The 21,873-nt window shown below is 40.2% G+C and overlaps 3 long non-coding RNA genes across 28 annotated transcripts in view; 1 reads left to right on the top strand and 2 right to left on the bottom strand.

The window, feature by feature from the left end:
- Positions 1–21,873, bottom strand: part of LOC125688811 (uncharacterized) — a 457,848-nt gene that overhangs the window by 322,632 nt on the left and 113,343 nt on the right. For 25 of the 26 annotated variants that reach the window (XR_007374887.1, XR_007374890.1, XR_007374889.1 and 22 more), the window contains exon 2: positions 16,275–16,336. The exons of the other annotated variant lie outside the window; for it this stretch is intronic. This is a non-coding gene — a long non-coding RNA (uncharacterized LOC125688811). The remainder of the gene's footprint in view (positions 1–16,274; positions 16,337–21,873) is intronic. 26 annotated transcript variants of the gene reach the window in all.
- Positions 1–21,873, top strand: part of LOC125688813 (uncharacterized) — a 30,961-nt gene that overhangs the window by 6,194 nt on the left and 2,894 nt on the right. The window contains exon 2 of the long non-coding RNA XR_007374912.1: positions 9,980–10,079. This is a non-coding gene — a long non-coding RNA (uncharacterized LOC125688813). The remainder of the gene's footprint in view (positions 1–9,979; positions 10,080–21,873) is intronic.
- LOC125688812 (uncharacterized) lies at positions 595–5,971 on the bottom strand. Its single transcript, XR_007374911.1, has 3 exons — positions 5,546–5,971; positions 948–1,060; positions 595–725 (listed from the first exon to the last, which is right to left on the bottom strand). It is a non-coding gene; the product is annotated as an uncharacterized LOC125688812 (long non-coding RNA).

The following is a 21,873-nucleotide window of genomic DNA, read 5'->3' as shown; positions in this document are numbered from 1 at the left end:
CACAAGCTGTCATTTCACCAGAAATATTCAATATTTAAAACAGAATTTAGAATTTGGAATTTCATAAATGAAAATAATTGCAGCTCAGGCAAAATAGCACCGTTCCAGCGTCGTACCAGACTTGCTTTGTACAAGGCTTCCCAGAATCAGCATGTTAAGAGCTTTATTTTATTCTTTTTACTACATAAAGAAAACAATGAAAATGCAAGAGGAATGGCAAGTCTTTTCCCCCAGAAGTAATACTTTGCTAGCATTTTACTGACTATCCCTTCATCAAGCACAAAAAGAGAAAACACAGTGCGATCCCAAGACTTCCATCTGTTTCAGTCCATTTTGATCAAACACACGATGTGTATTCGTTTCCACCGCCATATGTGTGAGCGCGAGCCAGCAGCAGCTCCAATCAGGACAGGGAGGGCTGGAGGCAGGAAAGGGATGGAGGTGCAAGAGATGGGGTCCCGGCAGGTCCCAGAGCCACACTGCACCCAGGAGGGAGCACCCCAGGGTCTTGGAAGCCACAGGCCATCCACATCCCACCTGTCCTCACTGGTAGAGGTGGCCGTGGTGAGGTCATATCCTTTGGTTTTCTGCTTTTGCAACCAGAGGGGACAGAATAAAGGTGATTTGCAAGGCGAGAGAATACCACGCTTTCCTTTCACATGAGATTTAGTAGTGGCGCATTATTAAAATATTATGAAAATCTTTATTGGAGCTTGAATAATGCCCTGAAATAGATATTGAGCTGGTTAATAAATTACATTTTCAAACGAGAGAGATTTTATCACCAAAACATCTCATGATTAATTTCTAATGTGAGGCTTACGTCCCTAACTTAAAACGTTTGATTTTGCATTTGTGTTCAAAGGTTGAGCACTTAGTAAAGTTTCTATGAGAAACTCACTGAATTTTTTCTCTATATGGAAAAAAAAAAAAAAAAAATCACTAACCTGTTAATCCACTACAACTTCATAACCTCAATTACAGCTCTTGAGATGAAGGTGATTAAAAATAAGTATTTTCCACCACTTTCAAAGAGTAGGTCATACCTTCCAGAGGAATTCTGTTTAAAAAATTTCAATGATAAATTAATGGCAATAATTAGAACTGGTCAGAAATGTTGCACAAGACATTTCCCATTTCCCGACCAGTTCCAGCAGTCACCACGTGGCATTTCAATGTCCCAAGTAATCCACTGCAGTAACTAGGATTATTTCCACTGGAATTATTTCCACTGATTGGGGATAATAAAACTGTTTGAGCTACGAAGGAAAAACCAGCAAAAAAAAAGCCACAGTATTAAAATTAGGAACTCATAGCTCCTAAAACTTAGCAGGGAGCATGAAGCCAAACATCTGCTCTAAGGAATTTTTTAAGATATTAATTTCTATTAACCAGCATTTTACTGACTTTGGCCCACGGCTCATATTTGTGGCACACCATTTTCTAACACATTTGACAAATCTACTGTTGCTGTTTCCGAGCAGCCCATGCTCCTTGATCCTGGATCCACGATCCAGGCAAAGCTGTGATGAGATTGCTTGAGTTTTCAGATTATCTTTGAGTACAAAACATAAGATTTAGTTTATTTAGTTGGGTATTACCAAGTCCCACTCAGCATCACAAAAGTGCATGTTTATATACTCAGCACTCATTTCATTCATATTCTCAAAGAAATGAATTGAATTTTTCCTTTTCTAATTAGTAGTCAAACAACAGACAAATACAAAAAAAAAAAAAAAAAAAACAAAAAAAAAAAAGAAAGAAACAAAGAAAACAGAAACACAAAAAGACAAAAATCGGATACTTTAACCCTGTCACTGACCAGAACTTCTCTATTTAATTCCAACCCTAAAAGTGAGAGCCATTCTCCCAGATTTAACAGCTCTCCTGTTTCTCTGCAGTGCTTCTCCAAACCAGCTTTGTGGCTGACACGATCCAGCCAGAGCTCCACCTGTAACTCTCCCACTCGCAATGGATTTTACTGCCATCAAATTCTCAAGAAATAAGAATTTTGCCATTGTCTTTATGGGGACAGGAAGAGATTTTAAGCGAGCTAGGCTGCACACAAGGCTTTTGTCTCATTTTAATCAGGATGTTGGATGCACAATTCAATACTGATTGTGTAATCAGGAAGCAAGAAGAAACAGAACACAAACGAATTACTATAGAAAATTGTCCTCATAATGGGGTCATGAAGCTTAGAGATATACATTTATAATATTCTGTCAAAATACATTATGTGAGAAAATAAATTATGTTAAGAGAAAGTATGTTTTAATTACAAGCACAATACTTCTCCAAACTGAGGAAAAAATGGTAACCCTTTATTATTATCATTACATGAATGTAGCATCAATGTGCATAGAAGTTCCTGTACAGGGCAGACATCTGTTGCAGCTCGGAACCATGTGCGTGTAAAGTTTAGGATTTAAGAATCTTCCCTTACTTTTTTTTGAGAGATTTTTTTCTGACTGTCCTTGTGTGAAACAGAAACCCAAACAATGCGACAAGAGCAGTTTGTTACCATGTGCATGACAGTGCTTAGAGGAGCTTGCACTGAGACAGTGCAGCGTTTAAATCACAGAAAATAGAACACAGAAGAACAGAATGCATTTTTTTTCTTTTTAAAAAAATAAATAAACACAGAAACCACCACATATCCTGTTTAATTTTTAGCAAACAATTGAAGAACAGCATCCTAATGGGAAAGAGAATGTTAGGATGCACAATTCACCACGCGATCGCACATTTAGCTGGAATAGGTACAACGGCAAGCGAGCTTTTTATCATCTAATTGCTAACAATAACGCAACAGGTGTTACACATGCCAGCCTAATAAATCGAGAGGTGGAATCAAGCTTTTGTAAAGGAAATGTTTCCATCAGCCGGCCTTGACTACAGGTCAGGTAAAGTCCTGAAACACTGAGCTGGGCTCTCTGAGCCACATGCCCAGCACGGGGATGGTGGCAAGGAGCTCTGCATGCACACAAGAGCACAAACACACAGCTGCTGCCTCAATGCCCTGAGCACGAGAGTACACTAAAGGGGAGGGTAGGGCATAGGAAGGGGAAGTTAGGCCATGTCATTCTCTAACTAATAAGTCATTTTGTTGATGAAACACATTCTTAGCAAAATAAAATTTTAAATCATTGCCGGCTTTCAGAGGTGCACCCTGTTCACCCAAAGGTTTTCTGGCTGCATTAAAACATCTTTCTTACCACAAGGTGGCATCTTCTTATTTTAATATAAAACATCTGAATATTTACATAATTTGAATAATTTTCTACACCTGAACATTTCTGGTTTTTTGATGACAGCCATTTAGCATCTGTGCAGATACGCAGCAATGATGTTAGACTTCACCCCACAAATGCTCACGAAAGGAGCTGCTGCTGCTGCTCTTAAACCTTTTCACAGACACTGTGCACATCCTGAATCCCTCTGCTAAATGTTCTGCTGACAAGGCATACAGGGACATAATGATACTCCTTTCAAATTCTGTGGCAACCGGAATTAAGAATTTACACCAGGTGTAAAAAAAGGCTGAGCTTTCTCCCAAAACACCTATTGGAAGAGTACATTACTGGAGTAGTGTGACCAGCTTCTCAGCATGCAGATATCTTAAAATATAACACAGAAATTCTCTAAAGCCAAGGAACTTTACACTCCATAGTTCAGATGCATAAACCCAAACAACTGTGGAAACGCCGAAAAATGCACAAGATGCGTTAGCAGGATTTTTTTCTCTCCTTAACTCTACTCAGATCAGTACTAATATAACCCATGTGAGAAATAAAAGGGGGAAGTTCCAAGTCTATAATGACTTCCATTTTGCACAGTTATCTCCTTCCAAAGGTGAAGTTATTCATCTAAGCAGAAGAGTGTAACATCCACCAACAACATTCAACACAAGAGGAAATTACAACACAAGTGAGAAATTGGAGGGCTGAGCTCCCATGGCAGCACTTAAATCCATCTCCCTTCCCTCCTCCCCTCCCCCCCAGTTATAACTCACTAAAACAGAAAAAAAGGGGAGAAAAATAGTAAACATATGTATATATATACATATATTTAATACTATCATTTCATTAGATATGTCAAGCTGGACATGAGGCAGCACTGTGCCCTGACAGCCCAGAGAGTCAACCGTATCCTGGGCTGCATAAAAACCAGCATGGTCAGCAGGGCAAGGGAGGGGACCCTGCCCCTCTGCTCTGTGCTGTGAGACCTCACTTGGAGCACTGTGTCCAGATGTGCAGTGCTCAGTACAGGAGAGACGTGGACCTGTTGGAGAGTGTGCAGAGGAGGGCCACAAAAGTGAGCCCGGGGATGGAACACCTCTCCTGTGAGAACAGACTGAGAGAGCTGTGCAGCCTGGTGAAGAGAAGACTCTAAGCTCTAAAGTGACCTGACAGCAGCCTGTCAGTATCTGAAGGAGGGCTATAAGAAGAAAGGGGACAGACCCTTTAGCAGGGTATGTTGTGACAGGACAAGGGAAAATGGTTTCAAACTAAAGGAGGGGAGATGATGATAAGGGTGATGAGGCACTGGAACAAGCTGCCGAGAGAGGCAGTGGATGCTCCATCCCTGGAGACAAACAAGGTCAGGCTGAACCAGGCTCTGAGCAACGTAATCAAGCTGTATGCATTCCTGTTCATTGCAGAGGAGTTGGAGTGAATGACCTTTAATGGTCCCTTCCAACACAACTGGTTCTCTGATTCTATGAGCTTAGAGCTACCAGTGCCAATCTCAAGCTGTTGTTGACTCCAGAACACCCCCAGACTCCTGCCCCACATTCACAATCATAGTGAAACTGCAAAACCAAGGGAAATTTTCTGCCAAAACTTTTTTTTTTTTTCTTTTTTTTTCAGGAAGAAATTCAAATTTAATACTTATGAAATGTTTCAGAAGTTTTCCTCAGCTTCACTCCAAATTTTTGTCACACATACTCATCTATTTCTAAGACAAAGGGCTTTCTTTACGTTTTCAAGGAAACTGGTTTGGTTTCTTGAAACTATTCGCTTTCGAGTCTACTCCAAAGAATTTTCTCCTTAACAACCAGTGTTGTCAGAGGCAGCACAGTAATTCTGAGAATCACGATGTTGTAGAAGAGCATCAGAATATTTCTAAGCCCAGTTCTCCCACAACTCTCAAAACAAGCCATTGGATAAATATTTTTTATTGGCCTGTGATTTCAAGAAGCAGAAAAATATCGCATTATTTCTCATACATAACCTAAATAGATGGCTGCAGCTTTGTGAAAACAATTCATGCTCACAGTATTTTCTGCGTCCCAACTGAGAGATCAGTGCAGAGCAACATACAGATCTTGGCTATAAGCAAAGAACCACTTCACTCAAGAGCTGAATTATCAATTTAAAGCAGCAAGATGAGAATGTAATCATCTGCAAACACATATGAAGCAACAGGTCTAGCCATTACATTTACTCCCAATTATTTGCAGCTGCAAAAACATACAAACCATTTTTTTTGCACACACAGTTTCATTTTTGAACCCTGACAAAAATCACTTCCTATGTTTTACCTGCTGTGCTGAGGGAGCTTTCCAAACTTCAGGCTACTGCAGATACCTTCTTGACTGAACTGACCTGCAGCAGATCATCCACAGAGAAAATCACTTCAAAAATGCTCGGTGAAGCCGCATCTCTTTAGGTCTGACCACCACTTCTAACATCATCTGACAACTGAAAACAAAAGGGAGCCACTCACACGCACAAGTACCGGATGCTTATCCCAGCCACAAGTGGAAAACAATGGCAAAGTGGTGTAAAACCTACATAATCTTTTTTAAGGGTATTCCTCCAGTTAACTCGTCTTTAAAAATTACTAGGCTCGATTGAATGGCAAGTAGTTAAGAATAAAAACAATGGCCCCAAAGTAACCTGGTGCAGTTTCTATTTTGTTTGCAGTTTGGCTTGTTATTGTCAGTTATTCATACTGAAGTGTTACTGTGTATTTGTATACGAAGTCCTGTTTTCAAGCTGCAAGGCATTCCCTTAGGGCCACACACGGCATTTTGTAAGATCTGGTGAGAGCCATAAGATTCCATCTGCCAAATCCAATAATGCTTCTAGGATGGGGCTGATGACCTCTCCTCTGCATCCTGAGCACCAGCAGTACAGGGCTAGGGGTTGCCAGGCCACAGGTAGAAAAACAGTAGTGGGCATGGGGTGGAGAGCACCGACCATATGCTGACTACCTCTGCACATTCTCAGATCCCCCATGTTTGCCTCCAAACAAAAACAGCCTTTAAAGCATCCAACCCAAATATGCAACAGCTCCAAGAAAATATAAATATCACAGCCTTGCTGTATATATCTCAGTGCTTGACCGTAGTTACATGTATTAAATCGAATATTTAATCTTAAAGTGAAGAATGTAGACTCACACTGTGTGCATTAAGAAATTCTCTGTATGTCTGGAGCCCAAGCAGACACGGGTTGGTTAACCCCAACAGATGGAGGCACAAAGAAGCCCCACCTTCACTAGTTCCACCTTCACTGTACTTTTCTCTTTGCACTACATAAATTAATGTGGTGTGGTAAAGCCTGCGTAGAAACCGGTGAGTGTCCCACAAAACAAATTCTTTCTTCAAACGCAGCAGAAAATATCCTTTTGTGCTAACTTATCCTGTCTGTTGTGCATCTGAGCTTGCTGAGAAGCACAGCCACCACCACAGGAAAACCTTGGTCTGCTGGAGCTGTCATCATTGCCTCTCCTCCAGCTTATCTTAAGCTCTCTTACTTTACAAATAATATTAGAACATAACCATCATGATTAAAATCCCTGATGCTATTAACAGCTACTGTGCCATGATACCACTATCATTCCCTGTACAGCATTGGAGGTATTCAAGTTTTCAGTATGGTTTGTATTAGCGCATAACTTTTCTGTGGTAGCTATTTCATGTCCTTGAATTGCAGGAGAAATATCAATAATTTCCAACTAAACCAATATATTTTGGCTAGGAAGCAGTTTTTCTGCACATCAACATAAGAAAATGAAAAGCAGATCCTCTATTTTGATATCTTACGGGCTACTCTGTTATTCTAACTAATGAATGGAGCAGACAGCCTACATCTCCTTATAATTTACTTCTCATTTCTTTTAATTTATCAATGCAAAATAATTTAGCAGAGAGTCATTAATTGAATTTCAGAGAGAGAAGCATTATTAGATATGTTAAATTTCAACAATGTGGCTTCAAAACAGCTGTAGCCATGGATTTTTTTTAAGCTTTAATTGAACATCTGTGCACTTTAATTGATTAATTTGAACTAAATGCAAAGGAAAAAATAAAAGCAACTGTAGATATCATGAGTGTAACAAACTCATTTTCGTTTCCTGAACTCCCTTAAATAACAACTCTATATGCATATCAGATTGCAAAAACAGCAGCATTAAGCAGCAGCAAGTTCACCCTACACTTCCAAACACTACACAGTTCCATTTCATAAAATAGATAGAACATATGAGAAAATACTTGCACGCCCATTCACATAGAGCGTACACGTGGTCTGCAGCGCTTTGTTTCTCTCACCCAAGGGCAGCTTTCCCAGACAGGTGGGAGGACAGAAAAACTTTATTTCCCTCCTTATCCTGTTGTGTAGGCAGGACAGGAAGCCAGCTCCTGCACACTGCTCCAGCTAGACTTGGGCTGTAGCTGAAATCAGCTTTCTGACCCAAGCTAACGTGGTGCCCAGCAAGCCTGGGAAACACCAGTGGGCATGTGGTTGGATGTAGCATCCCAAAAAGACAGCAGGCACAATAACCAAGTTACAGCCAGATGACAGAAAGAAGAGAACTGAAGAAAGACTTCAGCAGACTTGGCTACTGAAACCAATTTAGCATGTGGCTATGTCCTGAGCTACATTCCCCACTTTGCAAGGGAAGGCTGAGGCACCATGATAAGACGTGCAACAGCCAAACAGCTGCGTGAAGTAGCCATGAGAAGTGATGAAGACAGGACTGGCTTACCTACAAGGAGACACAGCTGCAAGTTCCAGTTCAAGGAAGGTCTCCAGACCAGAAGTTTCCCAAAAAAAACATCTCCTAAGCACAGGATCATAGTCAGTCTCTTAAAGCTGAGCGTGAATTACTCTTCTGAAGTCTAAGAGGAGAAGACAGTGAATACTATACTAGAAGGGGACACCAGGCACAGGAAAACAAGCCAGCAGTATGGTATACAGGTATACAATATGTGCCTAGGAATTATTCTGTCCTTCAGACATTACTGTGTATGACATTTTTCATTAGACACTTGTTGAAGGCTTTTGTTCAAGATGTCGTTTCTAAGAATCAACGAGGCATTTGAGTCCAGGCTGGATGTGGCTCTGGGCAGCCTGGTCTGGTGGTTGGCAACCCTGCCCATGGCAGGGAAGTTGAAACTAGATTATCTCTGAGATCCTTTTCAACCCAGGCCATTCTATGATTCTGTTATTATTCTGGCAGCTGTGAATAGTGGCTTTGGAAGTCCCCACCTCTTGCACTGCAGAGCGAGTAACTAATTCTGCTTTCCACCACTGCGAGGAAAAAAGTTCTGTTTGGAATTTTATTCACTGACATTTCTGTGCTCAAGGTGGTTATTACCTCTTACTAAGAAACCAAAAACTTATAGAGAAACTCACAGGCTATTACTTAAGCTACTGAATTCCTTTCATAGACTGAATATTGCGGCCTGAAAGACAAAAAAAATAAAATTAGAAAACCCCACAAACTTCAAGACAGTAAGCTCTCGCAGTTCCCAAAGAAACTGATAGATGATGCAAACACAGTTTCTGATAAATTAAGGGCACTTTTTATTTGTGGGTAAATATATGAGCAGCTCCCTAAATTAGTGACCCATCTTCAGAATCTTAAGAAAAAAAAATCAATTACTCCCATACTAATAACACTTCAGGTTTACATTTCATATATATATCTTCTAAAACTCAGCTGTTGGAATCTATTGCAAAGTTATAAAGCTAGGTTTTTCTAAATGTATATATTATGACTTAAAAAAAACAAACAAACAAAACAAAAAAAAAAAACAAAGAAAAACTTTACCAAAAGCAATAATAATACAAATTACATCCCTTAAATACAGTTGTAAAAGTAACTTTGAAAGGACACAGTAATAGAGAAACCAAAATGGTTACCAGAGTAAGCAGACAGGTGACTTCTGTTGGCCAGGGAGGTGGTAGAGTCACCAAGCCTGGAGGTCTTCAAGGAACGTTTAGACATTGTGATAAGGGACATGGTTTAGTGAGAACTGTTGGTGACATGGAGATGGTTGGACTGGATGATCTTGTAGGTCTTTTCCAACCTTGGTGATTCTATGATTCTGTGATGAGCTATCATGGAGCACACTGGTAACCAAGCTAGCAACCCAACCAAACACACACAGAATTGAGATCATGCCATTCAAGATTATCCTGACAAAAACCTAAGGTCATTTTCTGGCTGAATTATGTAAACTAGATGAAGAAGAGGCTCTCAAGACTTCTTGGATGCCCTCCAGCAGCTACCTGTCCAAGGGATGACACTCATCAAACAGCTTAAAAGTTAATTCTTCAAGAACACTGGTGTGGGCCATACAGTAGAGCAGCAAGAAACATGTAGGAAGCAAATAACTTATGCTATAGTCCCCATATTTGCACTTTTTTTCACAGAGGTGTATTACTGCTCATACTTCACTAAAGCATTAATGTTTGTTTCTCCATAAAACATTCCATCTACTTGTTCAAATTAAAGAGAAAAAAAAAAAAAAAAAAAGCTGTCAGAAAAAGTCACATTTTAAGGTAGATTCAAGGATGGAATACCATAACTCACAAGCTCTCTTGTTGAATCGGGTAATCATAACTATTAGAGGTTATTTTGAAATACTTTTTTTAGTGTTTTAGGACTATTAACGTCATGTTCAAATCACTCCGAGGCTTTTTATACTTTTTTTTTTTCTTGTTGTTGTTTTACTGTTCAGGGGATGCAGTGACTCATTGGCATATTTGCAGCACAAGACGCATTTGAATAATACATGACATGCCCTTTAGCTAGCATCACAATGCCAGATTTAAAACAAGGTAAGAAGTTTCTCTATATACACTCCCAGCATTCAGCTGCTCATAATCTATAGCGCTAACAATTCATCATCGAACCCAGAGACTTGCTGCCAACTTATCAAAGTGGCCACTGGATGCATATGATCTAGTCTGAGCATCTGGCTCTTCACTGCTCCTGACATTAGCACAAACAACAGAATCAGTGGACTATTGAATGCAATTACAGTAACCGAGACAGACAATAAAGATTGATAGCACCGTCTCTTTTTACATCACATACAGAACTAGTGGGGGTTAAAGCTTTGCCTTGAGCTGCCTTCATTTAACAATGATTGAAAATATGCAATTGTGATGGTAAAACACTGCAGCCTGTACCACTTCATTTACTGGACACATTATCAAATTAAATGAAAAGTGAACTGCCAAAAGCAACAGTTATTATATACTAATGATGAATATTTACTTAGCATTGTTCACAAATCACACAGAGAACAGAATCCTTCTTGTTATCTTCTTTGCAGGCTACAGATGAGTAGTTTAACATTTCTATGTTTACGTTAAATCTTCTGTCTACGAATCTCTAAATACAGACACGTGCGATCGGTTTTGTGCCTATCCATGTGGTTACAAATGTGTAATTAATATAACGCTCCAGTAGTAAATGAATCCTAATTGCTGCAAGGATTCTTCACCTCAAATCACAGTTGGTTTTATTGAAAGTACTTAACTAACCAAAGAAACTAAAGGAAAGTAGTATTTTGTCTCCAGCAGGATTTGCACCATGGGTCACGTGGCGTTCAACAATTCAGCAAGTGGAAAAATCCGGAAGCTCCCAGTGCACTGGATTCATCTAAGATGTATCTCTTGCAGAGCAATTTAAACATTAGTATTAGGTTATTGAATATTGAGAGAGCTAAAAAATATGCAGTACATTGAAACCACCCAGATCAGGAAAAGGAGTTATGGAAATAATATTGTACAAGTTGTCAGCTGTTTTGCTAAAAACTAACTCCTTGTTTTACAGAAGTCATGCTAATAGCATAATTACCTCAAATTACATTGCATGGCAGTAGTCAAGCTACTGAATGGCAGAACTGACAGCTTCTTGGTGGCAGTAGCCTATTTCCTATGGATCGTTGTGTGGCAAAAGAATTTGATGACAGTGCCAATAGGATACAAACATTACAGCGCAATAGCTGGTAAAAAAGAAGGAAAACAGGCCCATCCCTTCCAACAACCAGTGATGGCTCAAGATGAGCACAATCTCTACCCACAGCAATACTGCTTCATTAGCTGCTAACCCTTAAACGAGGGTGAGGAGGGGTGGGTCCACAATCCATCCCTTCTGGTCACTCAGGTGCACTGCTTGCACCTGAGCTCCCTGGGTTCACCTTCTCACCTGGTGCTCAGCCAGTGGTTCAGGCTGTGACCTGGCAATTCCACAGCAGTTGTTTTAACAGTTCCTTCGTCAGTGTCATGCAAGAATTGATATCATACAGAAATAATAAAAAAAAAGTCTTTGCCACAAACTCGAAAGTAAACAAAATAATAAGTGTGCTGTCAGTGTCATGAAAAAACTTCTGTCAATTTTAGATCAATTGCAGTAAAGTAGTGGCTGTATAACATGTGGTACTAGTACTGCCTGGTTTGGGGTTACATGCACAGAAAACGCAAACAGATGGTCTTTGTCATGCAATGATATCCATGCATGCAGATTTTTGCCCGTGCATGAGCTCTGTTAGCTTCAAAATAGCTCTCAGTGCAGGCACGAGTCACTCTGCAGGAGCATGCTGAGCTAGCTGAGACTGAATGACTAAGCTAAGAAGTTTAAATAAAAATAGGTATTTGGGTTTTTTCCACCCTTTCCCTCATACAGATCTGTATAGTAAAATAAAGCCATTGACAGAGCACTCACTAATACACATGAATTGTATCCTTCAAACTTTTTTAAAGCAAACTGATTATATTCCAAGAATTTGATCTCATTTCTACGAATTGCTGATGTAAAGACAGTGTGAACTAAATGATATAAAAGAAGAAAACAAAGAGAGAAACATTTGTGTTTCTAGCTGCTAAGGCATAAAAGTGACAAACATCCAAGCATGCCACAATAGAAAACTAAGCGCTGATCCCACATGATAAATTGAAAAAGCAACATTCTGTATGGTACTGTTTAACAATAGTGCAAAAATAACCGCCGGAAACTCTGGCTAAGGATGGCCCACAGACAGTTCTGGAAAGGATGAGGCATCAATAGGGAAACTACAAGTAGAACAAATGAATTACCCAAAGCCTACTGGAAACAGGAAGCTGAGGACACTTCTATTTTCAAATGGCATTTATTATCATTCTCCTCTTGCCTTTTTAAGCAGAAAGCAGCTAAATTTAACATAATATTTTTCGAGAAACATATGCATTTTATTATATTCACATTTACTTGCTGGAAATATCACGAGAAATATTAGACTTCTATTTTCCATCCATGCCACTGTCTCCTCTTGAGTTTCCATATGAAGTAACAATAATCTATTCCACGAAGCAGTATGACTATTGAAGCCCATTTTTTACAATCATATTTTGTCCTCCCACACCAACCATTACCTTTATAACAGAAAGGACAGCAACAAAGGCTGTTGTTTGTCCAAGAGTATGCATGCGCTGACTGATCAGCAAGCTGTTGACATGGGAGAGAGGTCAGTGAATGAGTCCTGTCCATCTTCCCTCAGCGAGGTACTTGGGAGATGTCTGTTCTGTACTTACACAACATCAGCTTTACAGTTCTCAAAACAGTTATTTTGAAACTCCTTTACAAACAGGTTTGCAAATGCTGGATTCACTGAAGGGAGTAGATGTGCAGGCCCAAGGGGTGAGCCTCATCTCCTTAGAAAACTAGCTATGAACTGTCATGGGGAAGGAGGTGGCTGACTGCCTTCAGAGGAAGTAGGACATTCCTCCTGAATGTTTTGTCAGGAGCTAGAGAAAAATTGCAGTGAGCTGAGAATTACAGGGAAAAGAAAGGAAAGAAGGAAAGAGTTAAAGATCTTGTCCCCGATATGACTGAAGTCTGAGATAAATCAACAGCTCTACTCATCACTTAGGGAAGGGCACAGTCCCAACCCTGCACCACGAATGAACACAGAATCACTTTCAGAGATAAGTAATTGCATCTCAGTTACAGGAATCAAAATCTGTAGATGTAGATAGATAGATCAATAAGGTGAATATAGATTCAGCTTTTCACAAATTTTGGTTCACATTTCCATAATTCTCCCGTGTATTTCAGTGAAGATACTGTCCAGCTGCATCGCATTTCAGCAGGAGAGGAATAATCAAGTCAGACACATTATACCACAGTGGACAGAGTGGGGAGAGATTCTGTTGTTTGAGATCTTTTCTAAAGAGCAGAGGAACTGAGCTTCGTTTTTGTCTCTCAATTTATTTTGCCATTCTTATTGCGTCAAACAAAAACCAGCCACCAAAATAAAAAATGAAGTGTCACTCATTCTCCTCAAATACTGCCAAGAAAAGCCCCAATTCCCAAGCCACCCTTCTGCCCTCAAGTGTTCCTGTGACCTCAGCGGCGGGCCATCTCCAGAGAAGAGAGGTACATCATAGCCACAAAGCTGTGTGGAATGACACCACCACCGCATGCTTTCCCACCAGAGCTTAGTAACATCATCAAGTACATCTGAATTTCCATATCCCTATCAATAAATAAATATGCTCATTAATTTTAAAATATCGCCATACAACAAGTAGAATATGTCACACACACACACACAAAAAAAAAACAAATGAAAAAGGAACAAGAAAATATTCCAGCGTGTAGAGTGCTTAAGAACTTAAAGTTACTGATCTAAGCAGAAAAATGTGAAGCCAGTGCTCTTAAACCCCCTCTTCATATTGACACAGACCTTTGCTGCAGCATCGGACAAGAAACAGAACAGCTTGTCTGCCTCTGCAAGTCTGCCTAAACAATGCTCTAGTTTATTTGTCCTTTAAAATACACCACAGGTAATAATCCTTTATCCACAAATATCTTGAGTTCAGGGAAAAGAGCTTGTTTCAGCCAGTTTGACAGAGGCATGAAATAGGCAATATCATGCAAGATGAGAAATCTGAAAATGATATTTAATGTGGAATAGAAAAAGTGCTGTTATATAACACAGAAAGTCTGATGTAGTCATGCTTTAATATTTTCCCAAAACTAAATCATGTTATTCTGAGGATACCTTCAGCATCATGCACTTTTGGTCAAGGAGTGTTTTTGTTTCTCGCTATGTCACAAGAAGAAAAACAGCCTCAGAACGGAATAGGCAAAGTATAAACTTGCTTGATTCTGAAACTAGTTTTTCTCACTGCTGTCTTATTTAAAAAATAGTTTCTCTGAAGATAGCTTTTACACACACACTTTTATTGCCCAAAGTCTCAAAACCCGCCATCACTTTTAGCACAATTACATGTTATGTATTCATTCTTTTTATTTCAGAGGGACCATCTGTATATACTAAGTTACACATGTCCAATTACTTTGCAAGGATGCAGACTATGTTAAAGAAGTTCTTGAGATAGGAACACAGGATCTGGATTGTGCTAGCTCAGAGACCAAGCAGGGTAATTGCTCATAGTGAGAAGAGCTTCATGGCCATGTAGAGTGTGACTCAATGCCAACAAAACCCAGGGGAGAACACCTGCTCACGCCCTATCGAGGGACTTTTTTCACTTCCTTGTTTCTGCCACAACTGTCAGGTACCCATTGTTCAAAATTACTCTCTCACATCATTTCACAAGCCCAGTGACCGATCTTCAGGAACTAACTGAATTGGAACTGCACTTGGTTCTTTGTCAGAGATGTGCATGTTCTGTTTCTTGGTGGTACTGAACACCACAGCATCACAGTGGGCATCCAGAGCAGAGAGATGTAAGTCTCATAGCATACTGTGCTGAGAGGAGTATGGCTTTTTTGTAGACTCTCTCCAACACCCAGGGAAAGACTGTACATGCAGAAAGATCACAGTTCTCCTCTGGAAATCTCTGCCATTCTTTTCTGGCCTTAGAGGAAGCCTAGTACAAATGGTCTCCTGACTTAGACACTTTGAACAAACACCTAAAGATAAGGAAACAAGTCAAGATTATGGAAGAGAATCCAGTAAATAGGAACAGGTCTTTGGCAGCCTTCCCACGAGAGCTGGAGTAAAGCACTTGGCCTGTGTTTCTGCTCCCTGTGTGTTTAATAGAAGGATAACATTACTGCCCTAACTCACAAGGGCACAATAAACACATTAATGATTATTATACCCTCTGAAAATATGGTAATGAAGGCTGTAAGTATAAGCACCATCATAAGAAACATTTCTGAGCACTTACTTTCACTTAGCTGTACTTTCAATATTTCAGAGCTTTCTTTCACATATACAGATCCTAAGGCAGAACTTGAGGGAACCCTCAGCCCACACCCACCACAAACTTTGGAGCTGTTTTTGAAAAAGGCTCAAACTGCTGCACCTGTGCAGTAGCATGGGATGCAATCCCATACTCTGCTGTGGTTGTTGTCTGCAGAGGTCAATGATAGACGTTGAGTATCCTCAACTGCTGAATTCCATCACCACTTCCATTCCCAGGCAGCTCCCCTTGGCATGACAAATGAGGACACACAGGACACCAACCACAGAATGCAGAGGCCACGTGCACGGCACGCCAGCACCCTCCCCAGCTGCAGCAGGCAGGACAGAGCCTGCCCTCTGGCACCAGAAAACAGTGCAGTGAAAGCCTTACAACTTTGCCATTTCCTGCATCCTGCACTGCATCACGGCAGGAAGAACTACAGTGAAACTGCTTTCCCTCTTTACTCATGAAGAGCAAAATGAGTATCTTTAAAATCTTTTAAATTCTTTTTATTTTTTTCTTTTCCCTTCAGTTAACTCAGAGATATTATGGCATGGAATTAAAACGCATCCCCTTTCATTCACCTCTGGTTCCTATTCCAGCCCCATCCTGAGAGCACCTTCTCTGACTTAGAGCTGAAGGTCGCAGAGTTTGGTGAATAAAGCACTCCAAGTTGCAGAGCACACACACTCAGATATACAAATACAGGACTGGTCATTACGGGGAACCACAAGATCAGGTACATAAAACTGGTAAAAAATAACTGATTTACAGCTAAATGCATAAACACAGGAAACTTGTCTGGAGGCAAAGCAATAACGTGAGCATTACCTTAGCAATTCACAGTCTAGTCATTCATGTGAAAGATCTCTTCAAAGCAGCTGTTTCAGACTCTGGAAATTAAAGTAATAATAAAAATATAATTAAAACAAATACATACATCATTATAGTTCTGGAACGTCTCAAAATAAGAATTAACAAAAGGTGAGCTTCCCCTTAAAGCAGCCCTACACCTGCTTAGGACAGCACAACGCTGCAGCAGGGGCACAGGGCCTTTAGAAAGCCCTACCCATCCTAGCAAGCACACAGGCAAAGCACACAGTTAGTTTACAAAGGAATAATTGCTTCTCCTCCCTACCCCTTCCCTAAAGATGGCAAAATACACATTATTTAAAAATTAAAGGCATTTAGAGTAATAGTCCCCTAAATGCAAAGTATTTATTTCTTCTTTCATCACCGGTAGTTTATGGCATTGTTTGGGTTGGTTTTGATTCTCGGTTTGTTCTCTTTTTTTCCCCTGCAGTTCGCTTAGTATTAGGCTTGTGCTGAACTCATCAATAAGAAATGAATTTTGGTAACTTTCAAAACCACTATATTATTTTTCCTTTTATTTGTAGGGAGTTTTTCTTCTCTCAGTGGTATTACTGCAATAAGTTAGTCATTATTTCTTTATGTTTTCCCTCCTTTCTTTAGTATTTCATTTCCCTTTACAGCACATCTCGTGATCACAAAGAAAACAGAGACACTTATTTCTTTTAACAGTTGAAATTGCTGCAAGTGATTTAACTGTCATTTAATCTGATTCCTCTATTCTGTCTGTGGAGAAATATGTTTAATGTACTGGAAATTATGTTAATAAGAAAAAGCATTATCTCATTTAATGAAATAAATATACAAATATTTCAAAATAAAATAAAGAGGCAATCTTCACTGAGGAAAAAATGTCTCTTATGGTTTGCATAAAATAAACAAATGATAAAAATTAATGAATACATTGAAATACACTGACAAAAATTATGCCTAAACTCAAAAGGGAAAGAAAGAAAGAAAAAAAAAAACACAAGGAAACAAAAGGGAAGGTGACTGAATTGCAGCTCACCAAATCAAACAGTTCCTGAGAAAACACAGCAGCAAGCAAAAAGGATCAGGGCACAAACGATTTTTAAAAATTATTTTATCACCTGAGGCAAAACTTTATTTTCCCCTCTCCCTTTTTAAAAAAAGTAGTAATCCTATCTCCTGCAATTGGCTTTTGTTTCATTTCCTTCAAACGGTGTTGAAAGAATATTTTTTTGTTTACTGACCGCAATTCTTTCATCCTTTAATTCTTTTTGGTCCTTTGCCACAAAGCACATTTAATTGATGGCGACAGATCCAAACCCCTCTGATTTAGTTAATCGTAACAGTCAATAACTCCGTTTCCAGGTTTTTACATTGTGAAGTATGTAACTAGCATGTACTAAGGTTAAGTAAATATTGTTAGTGGTGAGAGAAAAACTTGCAGCAATTATGTAATAAAAGCATGACCACTGCAACAGAAACACATAATTAGCGATTTAATTACAGACATCAAAACAAACTAAAGATGTCAATAAAAAAATCTACTGTGACAAACTGATTTCATTTCCCTGTTCTGCAATTTTAGATCTTAATGCACTTCTTTATTGTTCCTTTTTTTTTTTTCTTTTCTTTTTTTTTTTCCCCCAGAAACAAGCAGTGCAACACAAAATCAGATGCTGGGTGCCATCCGTTAGGGGTGCGACCAGTGGGGATTTGCTTCCTTTTCCCCCAGCTGAGAACTAGTGCCATCCATACAGCCAGCAGCTCCCCTTCAAGACCAGCGGCACAGACAAGGCTGCTGCGTGGCAGAGAAGCCTCAGCCAATTGTCACAGCCCTTCCCAAGGCACTTTCTTCATGCAATGTTTTCCCCCTTTGCTTTCCCCCTTCATGCAAAGTGCTGTGGATCGGAACAGCTCCAGCTTGGTCACTTCTGTTACTGAGAATAACCGCAAAGCACAAGAGAGGGAGATCTCAAGTCGCTTTCTTATTCAAAACACACGGTTTTACTTCCCTGCAGTTCTCCTTTTGGTTTATAGGCTTGTCAATCTAAATTTGGGACGGACAGAAGGAACCCAGTGAATGTTTTGCGTTAATATCAAGGAGTTCACATTCTTAGTTCAAATAACCATCTAAAAATGTTCGCAGTGAAATGCTAAGCCTACTGCAGTCAGTTGAAAACTCCCACCATCATCAATGGGGTTTTCACTCTGCATCTGCAGGGGCTCTCACAGAGTCACAGAATTGTAGGAGTTGGAAGGGACGTCTGGAGATTGCCAAGTTCAACCCCTTGCCAAAAGCACGTTCCCTACATTAGCAGTTATACAGGAAAGCATCCAGGCAGGTTTTGAATATCTCCATAGGAGACTCCACAACCTCTCTGGGCAGACTGTTCCAGTGCTCACAAAGTAGTTTTGCCCCACGTGCAGATGGCAACATGTGTTTCTGTTCCTCCCTCGCATTCTATTGCTGGGCACAATTGAAAAGAGCCCAGCCCCATCCTCTTAACACTCACCCTTTATGTACTGATACGCATTGATAAGATCCCCCCCATTTTTCTCTTCTCCAGGCTGAACAGTCCCATGCTTCTCAGCCTTTCCTCACGTGGCAGATGCTCCAGGCACTGAAACATCTTTGTAGCCCTCTAACGGAATCTCTCCAGCAGTTCTCTCTCTTTCTTGAACTGGGGAGCCCAGAACTGGACACAGTTGCTCCAGATGTGGCCTCCTCAGGGCAAAGTAGAGGGAAGAAGAACCTCCTTCGTCCTGCTAGCCTCTCTTTGTAATGTACCTCCAGATACCATTGGCCTCCTTGGCCACAAGGGCACACTGCTGGCTCATAGCCAACCTGTTGTCTACCAGGACACCCAAGTCCTTCTCTGCAGTGCTTTTTTCCAGCAGGTCAGCCCCTAACCTGTACTGATGCATGCAGTTATTCCTCCCCGAGTGTAGAACCCTACACTTGGCCTTTTGGAACCTAATAAACTTCCTTTCTGCCCAATTCTCTCATTTGTTCAGGTCTCAGTGAATGGAAATGCAGCCTTCTGGTGTGTCAGCCACTCCTCCCCGCTTTGCATCATCAGCAAACTTGCTGAGGGTGGACTCTAACTCAGTATCCAGGTTGTTAATTAAGGTGTTAAAGAGGATTAGACCCAGCACCAACACCTGGGATCATCACTAGATACAGTCCTCCAACTAGACTCTGTGCCACTGATCACAACCCTCTGAGTTCTACCAGTCAGCCAGTTCTCAATCTAGCTCACTGTCTGCTCATCTATTCCACACTTTCTAACCCGACCTACAAGGATATTACAGAAGACGGTGTCAAAGACTCTGCTGAAGTAAAGGTGTAAGACATCACTGCTATCTCCTCATCTACCCAGCCAATTTTGATGTGCTGGAAAGTTACCAACTGGTCAAGCACGATTTCTCCTTGCTGAATCCATATTGACTACTCCTCATAATCTTCTTTTATTCCACTCGCCTCCTTTCCTAGCTTACTTTAAGAGTTATGAGATCCTTATCCTCCTGAAATGCTCATGGAGAAAACCAAAACTCCAGATGTGCAGAGATCATCATCATGAGGTCCTACACCTGACTCACTGTGATGGGATGCTTAAGCTGCACCATATATATAATATACAAAGCAAATCACACACAGTGTTTGCTTGCAAGGGTAGACTGTAATGTGAAAGAGGCAAGCTATTTAAACATAAATTTAGAATCATTAATACACATACATTATATACATAAAGCCAGACTCTATACCAACACCAGGATTTGTTTTTAATTATGTACTCTCTTTTTCAGCTGAGTTTTGATTCTACAGAAAATACTCACTATAGCTTTTGTGATCAGGGTTTACAGAGATATTCAGAAGGGGATAACCCTGTAAATTCACAGCTTTACTTTTCTAATTCGAGGTTTACAGGGCATTTAAAAACAAAACCTAAAACCTATTGTATTTCTTTTATAACTAGAGTGAAGAATGTTCGGCAGTGCAAATGAATTAGGAAATTACTCTCCTGCCGTGAAAAAAAACATTATGCTGTTAACATGCAGATATGCACTCAAAAAAAACACTAATTCAATAAGATGAGAAAGTAGGAGGTTTAGTATAAAACCCTCTCAGCTTTACTAATGTGAATGTCAATAACTGACAGCAATAACTTGCCTTACAAAGATGCAATGCACCTTGAGAACCTGCCAATCGCAGAGCACGTCTTTGCCTCGCAGCAGCAGTGGGCACAAACCCTGCCAGGCCTGGATTTACAGGTACCAAATCAGTGCATGTCATTGCTCCCAGGGTCAGAGCTCTGACAGGACACCCAGCAGAGCCCAGAAGGAGCCCACAGACCAGGGCAGGTCCACAATCACTCTGCTTGGTAGCACTTCCAAAACCGAGTCTATCCCCAGAGTGCTCCCACTTAGACCCACGGCTTGTTAAAAAGTTATCATGAATAATCTCATCTATTTTGCTCTAGCAATACTTGAGGGAGCTACATCAAAAGAATGAAGTACATTCTTTTGCTTGCAGTTTCTTTGAGCAATCAGACAAGATGAGCAAAACACCTTGTCAAACTGCAAAGGAAGAAACCCCCCAAAATATTTGCTTTGTTTTTAGAAAAAGCAAAGTAAAACTCATTAAACTTTTGCCAAGAAACATCTGTACACTCTGTGAAACAAGCCTGACTTTTTACCCAAAGTTTAGTGAGAAAAATCCCTGTTCTTAAAAAGTTATAATTTTAATGGAAAATCATACTTATTTTTTAACAATCATTAAGCCCAAGCTTTAAAATGGACACCTGTTTTTCTTAAACTTTTATGGCTTGGGGTTTACTTTGGCATTTTAATTAACACACACTTGTATCTTCTGATTGCTGCTTCTACTCTTGATTGGAAAAGAATGGGCAAAGGGGAACAGCAGACTCCTAAGGTGGTATTCTGCAATAAATTTGACTACACAGGATTTTTTTTTTTTCACTGAACATGTTTATTACACTGAATTTCAGCCGTCTTGCACATTAAGCTTTTCTCAGCTTGAGGCTAAACATGGATGAACTCAAAATCAGAACTTACTCCTTCTGTCTGCAGAGCAAATCTAGAAATACAGCCCGTCTCTGCCCATGCTGGGGCTGAAGCTAAAACCTCTCCTTGAAGCACACAGCGTGGCTCAGCTGGAGTCACAGGGGAACTTGCCACACCAGTGCCACAAGCACACAGATTTGATGCTTTGTGCCTCTTGCCCTAAGACAAAGCTGCTGGTTTGTTCTGCAGCTGCACGCGCAGCCACTCGCTTTTGTTACACTTGAAGCCCCTTTGGCTCCTGCAGATTGAATACACCACTGCAACTGAGGCTGCGACATCAATACACAGATTGAAAGCTGGAAGTAAAAAGCTAATAGTGTCTTATGTACTTCTGAAATTTCTCCTGCCTCTTTTATGTAACTCCTTTAGCCTTTTATCAGCCTTTTTAAGCATATTTGAATTTATTTGATTTTCACATTTTCTCCCTCTGTTCCTCTAATGAAAAGAATTAATTTATATACCTTTGAAGAGAGCTCTCTGCTTTCCCACAATGCAATAGACCATT

The sequence above is a fragment of the Lagopus muta genome, chromosome 2 (genome assembly GCF_023343835.1).
Source record: "Lagopus muta isolate bLagMut1 chromosome 2, bLagMut1 primary, whole genome shotgun sequence".
In the NCBI taxonomy this organism is placed as follows: Eukaryota; Metazoa; Chordata; class Aves; order Galliformes; family Phasianidae; genus Lagopus; species Lagopus muta.
Note: the sequence above shows the minus strand (reverse complement) of the source record. Positions and strands in the feature narration are given on the sequence as shown.